This window comes from Gopherus evgoodei, chromosome 1 (genome assembly GCF_007399415.2).
Source record: "Gopherus evgoodei ecotype Sinaloan lineage chromosome 1, rGopEvg1_v1.p, whole genome shotgun sequence".
In the NCBI taxonomy this organism is placed as follows: domain Eukaryota; kingdom Metazoa; phylum Chordata; order Testudines; family Testudinidae; genus Gopherus; species Gopherus evgoodei.
In genome coordinates this window covers 143,970,070-143,978,455 of record NC_044322.1, presented here as the reverse complement: position 1 = coordinate 143,978,455, position 8,386 = coordinate 143,970,070, and positions in this window count along the sequence as shown.

Genomic DNA, 8,386 nt, shown 5'->3' with positions numbered 1-8,386 from the left:
ATTGCGAGGGACCTCGACTTTGGCTTTTTAGGGGGCCTGACGTTTGTCTGCGACCACCTTGGCCTTGCCGTTTTCCAGAGTTCTGCCTCTGGCTAGGCACAGAGTATGGCGGCTGGGGCCATAAAGGCCTGCGTTTGGTCGCAGGCGTATACATGCTGAGATGCATTAGGACCCTATTGTCCAGCAGGTTTCGCAGTCTGGGGCTGTCTCTGCCGCGAAGATGCCTTTACCAACAAAGGGTAAATCCTTTCCCCCGTCCTCCAAGACGGCAGCGAACTCTAGGTGGGAGGTTCGAGGGAGAAACTCCTCCACCCAGGTGCTATAAGTATCGCAGCTAAGCAAGGCTTGTTGCTTCGCACCCCAGAGGTGCAGGGCCCCTGCAGAATACACCTTGCATTCGCCAAGGCTCTTTCCGCTTCGGGGCTGGCGCCCGCTGGCCATGATATCAGGATCGTGGTCCTGAGCATAAAATCCGCGCATATGGGGTGACACGGATGCGTGTCCGGACGGCCATGGAGGTACTAAAAGAGGGCACGGGCCGAGTCCCTGACTCACTCGGACCTTGCCCAACTCGGCACCGGGGACCGGCATCGGGAGGCGTATCGGTACCTGGAACGAGATCCAGACCCGCAACCAGAACGGTGTCGGGAGGTCGACCGAGATCTCGAGGCTCGGAGAAGAGCTACAGGAGTCAAGGTACCTGCCCCGGTGCCAGATGTCGGAACGGTGCCGATAGCGGGTCGGCGAACGGGATACCGACCGGTGCAGTGAGTGTGACCCGTACCGAGGAAAACAGTACCGGGACTGCCAGTGGTGTCCGGTGTGCCGACAGGACTTGGCGCGTCTGCGGGACCGTGATCATAGACGGTGCCGCTCTGCTGTACTGACAGGGGACAGTCCCTTGAAGAGACTGTATTACCCGTACCGGCGGTGCCCGGGTCAGGCAGCACTGACTCCGTCATGGCACTGAGAGCCCTCGCCGTTGGTAACATCTCCGGCGCGCAGGGAACAGCAGGCTCAACCACAGTGCGTACTGGGGAGCTGTCAGGCACCGGATTCGACGGCCCTCGTGGGGCCGGGATCCACGGTACCGAGGTCATCAGAGCTTCGGTAGGTGCCGGTGCCGGGAGAACCGAGTTAGATAAGCCGTCTGGCTGGGGTGCCGTCAGCACTGAAGCAGCGGGAGTAATACGCTCAACCACGGCGCGTGCCGGGGAGCCGTCGGACACCGGATTCTACGGCCCTTGCGGGACCGGGATCGACGGTGCCGAAGCAGGTGTCGGTGCCGGGCGATCCGACTTAGACTAGCCCTCTGGCCGCGGTGCCGTGGGCACGGAAGCAGCCGGAGAAGTAGCTCGACCACGGCGCGCGCCGGGGAGCTGTCAGGCACCGGATACTATGGCCCTTGCGGGACCGGGATCGACGGTGCCGACGTCATCGGTGCCGCAGCAGGTGTCGGTGCCGGGCGATCCGACGTAGACGAGCTCTGGCTGCGGTGCCGTTGGCACGGAAGCAGCCGGAGCAATACGCTCAACCACGGCGCGTGCCGGGGAGCCGTCAGGCACCGGATACTATGGCCCTTGCGGGACCGGGATCGACGGTGCCGACGTCATCGGTGCCGCAGCAGGTGTCGGTGCCGGGCGATCCAACGTAGACGAGCTCTGGCTGCGGTGCCGTTGGCACGGAAGCAGCCGGAGCAATACGCTCAACCACGGCGCGTGCCGGGGAGCCGTCAGGCACCGGATTCTACGGCCCGTGTGGGACCGGGATCGACGGTGCCGACGCCATCGGTGCCGCAGCAGGTGTCGGTGCCGGGCGATCCGACGTAGACGAGCCCTCAGGCTGCGGTGCCGTTGGCACGGAAGCAGCCGGAGCAAACGCTCAACCACGGCGCGTGCCGGGGAGCCGTCAGGCACCGGATTCCACGGCCCTTGTGGGACCGGGATCGACGGTGACGACGTCATCGGTGCCGTAGCAGGCTGTCGGCGCCGGGCGATCCGACTAGACGAGCTCTCTGGCTGCGGTGCCGCTGGCACGGAAGCAGCAGGAGCAATACGCTCAACCACGGCGCGTGCCGGGGAGCCGTCAGGCACCGGATTCTACGGCCCTTATGGGACCGGGATCGACGGTGACGACGTCATCGGTGCCGTAGTAGGTGTCAGCGCATGGCGATCCGACTAGACGAGCTCTCTGGCTGCGGTGCCGCTGGCACGGAAGCAGCAGGAGCAATACGCTCAACCACGGCGCGTGCCGGGGAGCCGTCAGGCACCGGATTCTACGGCCCTCGTGGGACCGGGATCGACGGTGCCGACGTCGTCGGCGCCGGGCGAGCCATCTTAGACGAGCTGTCTAGCTGTGGTGCAGCTGACACAGAAGCAGCAGGAGCAGTAAGCTCTACCACGGCGCGAGCCGGGGAGCTGCCAGGCACCGGATTCCCTGGTCCTGGGGGACTGGAATCGACGGAGCCGAAGTCATCGGTGCCTCTGCAGGCCGGATAACGCAACTGAGGCGAGCTCTCTCGCTGCGATGCAGGTGGCACGGAAGTAGCGGGAGCAGGGGGCTCAACCACGGCGCGTGCCGGGGAGCCGCCAGGCACCAGCAGAAATCGTAGACTCTCTCGACCTCGGAAGAAGGGAACGGTGCCGAGTCGACATCGGTGCCGGCGACGGTCGGTGCCGGAAGGCCCTGGTGGTACCGGCGGGGTCCGGTGCCGAGGAGGCGCTTCTGCCCGCCGCTTGAACATCGCTCCGCGCCCAAGGTGGAGGGGCAAGTGAAAGTCCCGCACCTTTTTGTTCTCGGCTTAAAAGCCTTGCAAATGGGGCACTTATCTGTCAAGTGTGATTCTTCAAACAGGAGTCATGTAGATCTCTCTTCGGCCGCGGCTTCTGGTAAGCCGGGCCCCTTTTGAAAATCTGGTGAGCCATGCATGGCTCCGGCACTGGGCTCACGGAAGGGCTACTTCCTGAACCCCGCTAACTAAACTAACCATGTTAGCAAAGGAAAAACGTATAACCATACAAATATATATATATAAAAGTGTTATAACTGCATAATTATATACGAGAAAACGAGTAGCTAGGGAAGTGGAGGTCAGCTAAGCCGCGCTCCACTGTTCCAACGACCGACACGGGCGGTAAGAAGGAACTGAGGAGCGGGTGGGCCGGCAGGAGTATATATGGAGCGCCATGGTGGCGCCACTCTAGGGGGCGACCTGCCGGCCCACTGAGTGGCTAGGGTAAAAGTTTTCCGACGAATGTGCACGCGCGGCGCGTACACCTAACTGGAATGGATATGAGCAATCACTCGAAGAAGAACTGTGAAGATACTAATCTCTCTCCTTCCTGAGAGGCATCTTGAGACCTAGTTCTGATACTACCAAGTCAGGTGATAAGATCACCTGATACAAAATACCATCTTGGACACTAGTGGTACTTTTCCTCTGTAGGGGATGGGGATCAAACAAAGATTTCCTGCTTTAGGTAAAGCCTTTTTAAGGCTGGGGAGGGGGTTAATCTTGAGTAGTCTTCTTGGGTAGGCAATGGAGAAGGACTGCTGAAAGTACCTGAAGAGACAAAGGAACTAACTTGAGAGGAAAGGCAGGGGTGAGTCCAGACTGAGATGGGTCCAGTCTGTGAGAAGAAATAACTCGAACTCTAAGCTACAGAAATTCTGCAACTTGCTTAAAATAATATTTAGTGTGAGAAATTATTTCTTGAAACCAGTCTCTTTAAGAGCTTAAGCTTAGTATGTGTGTTTTGTTTTAGTTGCTCAGTAATCTGCTTTGTTCTGTTTGCTATCCCTTATATTCACTTAAAATCTGCCTTTTATAGTTAATAAATTTGTGTTTATTATTAAACCCAGTTTATGCAATTTCTAATGGGGTGGGGCAAGAAGTTGTCCATATCTCTCTTCACATGGAGGGAGAGGGTGAATTTTTATGAGCTTGCGCTGTGCAGATTTTTTTGTACAGTGCAAGACAATATACTTTTGGGTCTGCCCTCCAAGCGAATTGGGCACCTAACTGCTGGCGTAAGTCCCTTAAACTGAGTCTTCCTAGAGCTGATCTTAGTGTCTGTGTCTTTCAGCAACTGGGCGTGGCCCTACCTGTGTGTGTGCCAGAGGAGGCTGAAGAGCCTGGCTCAGCAAGACAGGATAAAAGAGGTCCAGGCGGGCTCAGTGACATCCCAGTATATCAGGGAGCACCTTAAAGTGGGGTAACCCATCACAGGTGGCATTTGTCATGGATTAAAAATTAGTTGAGAGAACAAAACTAAGAATAAATATTAAGTTTTCATGACAGGAGTTTACTAATGAGGTGTCTTAAGGCTCTGCACCAGGAGGAACTATTTAATGATTTGATGAAGTTGCAAAATTTGTGGATAACACGTTTGCTTTAGTTAGCTCAAAATCGAGCAAATAACTTAAGGTTTACCCAGCACCAGGGAAATGGGCAACACAATTTTAGATGAAATTCGCTAATGGCAAGGTAATGCTTCTAGGGAGAAACAATTTGAACTACTTATATACATTGGCGGAATGTGTAATAGTGGAAGTGGTGTGTGTCAAGTTTATGGTGCTTTTGACTTAGAGATGAACTCCAATCAGATGTTACCTCAAAGTAACTATGAAGGCTGGGCCAGCGGTGAGGACATGAAGCCAGGTCTTCCAAGTCACAAGCCAAAGTCCCTGCTGTGCCACAGTCCTCTATGCACTGTCCCCACCCCAGCACCGGCTCTGCACTCCCATAGGCCAGGAACAGTGGCCAATGGAAGCTGGGGTGGTGCCTGCGGATGAGAGCTGCGCAGAGCTGCTTGCACACCCCCACATAGAAGCTGGACCTGCGCTGGCCGCTTCTGGGGCACAGCACGGTGTCAGAAGAGGTAGCCACTAGCCTGCCTTAGCTGGGCAGCACTGCCAACAGTACTTTTAACGGCCCAGTCAGCAGTGCTGACCAGAGCCACTGCGACCCAGTGCCTTCCATTCCGTGACCCAGCACTGGGTTGTGAACCCGCAGTTTGAAAACCACTACTGTAGAGCTACTGTGTCCCTCTGTGGGTGGGGGCACCCTCCTAACCTCCTGCTCCAGCCCTGAGCCCCCCCAAACCCAGAGCCCCCTCCTGAACCACAACCCCCTCATCCCTGGCCCCCAACCCTCTGCTCCAGCCCTGAGCCCTTCCCACACCCCAAATCCCTCATCTCCAGCGCCGTTGGGTTGTGGGCATCAGCAATTTTCTTCAACAGGGTTGCTAGAAAAAAAGTTGGAAAACCACTGTGCTACAGAGCCAGCCATCCCATGGTGCTCTGGAAGCAGAGGTATGACACATTGGTGAAAGAGGACTAAAGGGGCACTGGGTGCCTTCCAGCACTGCACTGGCAGGCAGGACAGGGCACAAGCTGGCCCCATGTGTGTAATCTCAAATATTAAATCCACCCAGTGTGGGTTTGTTCTAACAAGCAGCCTAGAAACTAAGTTTGTTCTATTAATTTTAAAATCTCAGGAAAGTGGGGCTCAAGTCCCAGTACAACTGATTGGCAATGAGCTGAAGACTGAACTGTTTCTGAGACCATCAGTCCAGAACAGATAATATGCATGAGTAGCACCCTCTGCTGGTGTGCTGGACTCAGCTTTATTAGACTTAAACTCAAAAGACCCATTGGTTGTGTTCCACCACCCCATAGTTAGTTTGTGTCCATCTCCTGACTTTCATCTAAGGGTGTAGCTGCTTCATGAAGTTACATATAATTTCTTTTACAGATGGGGAAAATTGAGGTAAAAGGAGGTAAAAGTACTTTGATCCAGATCATGAGAGTCAGAGGTATAGTGAGGAATCTACTTGTCCTGCTTCAGGTCCCATACTCTGACCACTAGCAATACTAACTATCTGCTTTCTTAGGATTTGTAACATGCACACACTCTTTTTGAAACCGTATTTTAAGTGACACCCATTTATGCTAATGCATTTTTCAGCTTTGGCCTCCAAACTACCTCAGTACCTACAATTCCTTTCTTGAAGCGGGACAAAGCGGTTTGAGTACATGGGGAAGTGCATAGGCTATCCCACTGGATGCAGTTTGGGTGGAATAGAGAAGTACTGCAACAAAAAGATGGGTCACACCATATGGAGAGGGAACATGAGCCTTGATCATGCTTTTGCATACAAGATCTGATAAACTTTGAACGTGAAGAGGTAGAAAGTGAAGATAAAATTAAGACTAGTCACCTTACCACAGTGTGGAACAGAAGGCAGAGAATCCCATTGCTTGTGGGCTTTTGAAGTGAAAGAGATGCTTCCTCTAGCTAATATTTCATTACAGAAATCTGAGAATATGTTAATAGTAAATATGCTGAAAAATGCATTTTGGGGCATTGACGTTATTTGAAAATGTGAAATGAAGTGGCCAATTTCATCTAAAAAAATAGTTTTGGGGACTGAGGTACTATTCACAAAAGCGAGAGGCTGCCCTTGCAACATTTAGAGTACACACTTGGGCCACTCTGGTTCAATTCCCCCGCTGTGTGGGGAGAGAGAGTTTTGAACCATGTCTTCTCATAGGGTAGGATCACACCCTCACAACTCACCTATAGTATTATTTTCTCTGTTTGCTTTGCTGACTAGTTAGTCAGTTATACGAAGTGGAACAGCTTCAAAATGAGAGACTGAGACAGTCCTACCCAAGCCTCTCCTGTAGTCTATGGGTTAGGGTAGTCCTGTGGGAGGTAGGAGACTGAGATTCAAATCCCTGTGCCATCATGTGTGCGAGTTTCTCCCTCTCTGCAATTCAGCCGCATTTGTTGTCAGCAATGTGCTGGAGCTCCCTTGTTATAAATGAGCAAGACATTCTCAGCTTTTGAATTCCCTCCTGTCTTGTATGCCATATCTCGGCACTGTTAGCCTTTAGCCATGGCACAAGGCTTCTCTTCTCTACCAGACATCTGGGGAGAAACTGAGTTGAGAATTGGAGAAGTTTTGTTTGCTGCGGGGTTGTTTTATCTGCCACCGTGTATTTATTTATATTGCAACAGCACCCAGAGGCCTTGCACAAGATGGAGTCCCTATTGTACTAGGTGCGGCACGAATACCTGTTCACTGCCCAGAAAAGTTCACCTAATCTAAGAAATTCTTACTGGTGAGAGCAATCTATTGTATAGTTTGGTGAAATTAAAATTCCATCCGGATGTCCAGGGCCTGGGATGCTGCCTCCTCCTCATTCTGTATATATGAAAAAATCAAATTCTAACATGACACTGTATAAGAATAAAACGTTTTAGTGGCAATGTAGAAAGTCACTTTTTACTCTTTCAAGGATCACACTATGATTTTCAGGAAGAGAGGTGGACACTGTTCATAATATCAGATGCTTTTTGCTGACTGCACACAATGCTGTATGGGTTTTTTTTGGTTCATGCATGACCTTATGTTAAAGAGCTCAAAGTAGGAGGAAGAGCATCCATTCATAGGATGTGCATTTAGGAGGAATTTCAAGTTCTGGTGGTGTTCAAGCATTTTTTAGAGGTGATGTTTTTGTCTCTTGTGGGAAGAAATGTGTGCACACGAACTCAAAGACTCTACAATTCACCTGCTCTAAATTAAGAGCTATGAAAACAGTTGGAGGGGAATAGGAAAAAGTTTCAGGTCATAGTGTGAAAGTAGGATCATCCCCAGACTATGGGAATTTTAAATACATTAGAATCTTCCTTTTATATTAGCATGTATCCCAGAAGTTTTAAGTGTTAAAAAGGATAAACAGATAAAACTAGATCCTTTGTTAATACAAAGTGGTGTAGCTCCATTTATTCCAGTAGAATATGCTGATTTACACTTGCTGAGAATCTGGTTCTTAATGTTCGACTGAAGAAAAACTAAAATGTTTTCCAACTTCAGACAAAGAGGAATTTTAGTTTAACTCCTTTAAACTGTATTCCTGGCTTCAGACTCCATTACAGATCACTGTATTAATTTGTGGAATATAGTATCAGACTCATAGTGAACAATTGGCAGGTGGCAATTTTTCAGCTGCAGCTTCTAACGTCATCAAAAATAGGGAGTTAGGGCTTTATAGAAAACCACTGGGAGGGAAATTCTGGTATCTTTTTGAAAAAGAAGCAAAGGCATATAGGACTTTATGGATTAAGCTTTTGTGGAAATTAAGTGATCTATCCAAAATGAGATTCCTAAAGCTAAGTCCATATAGCTAAGGAAATGATATACATTATCTATATAGATATATGTATTTTAAGAGGATGCAAGTAACTAAAGTGCAATTTCTCTGCCTACACAGTATGACAGCAGAGCATTATGCACTCAACATATGAACTCTTGACTAGATGAAATGGAATAAACTCAAGCTCAAATTCTTAGCCTCCTTTCAGGAGGCCCTAGAAGAT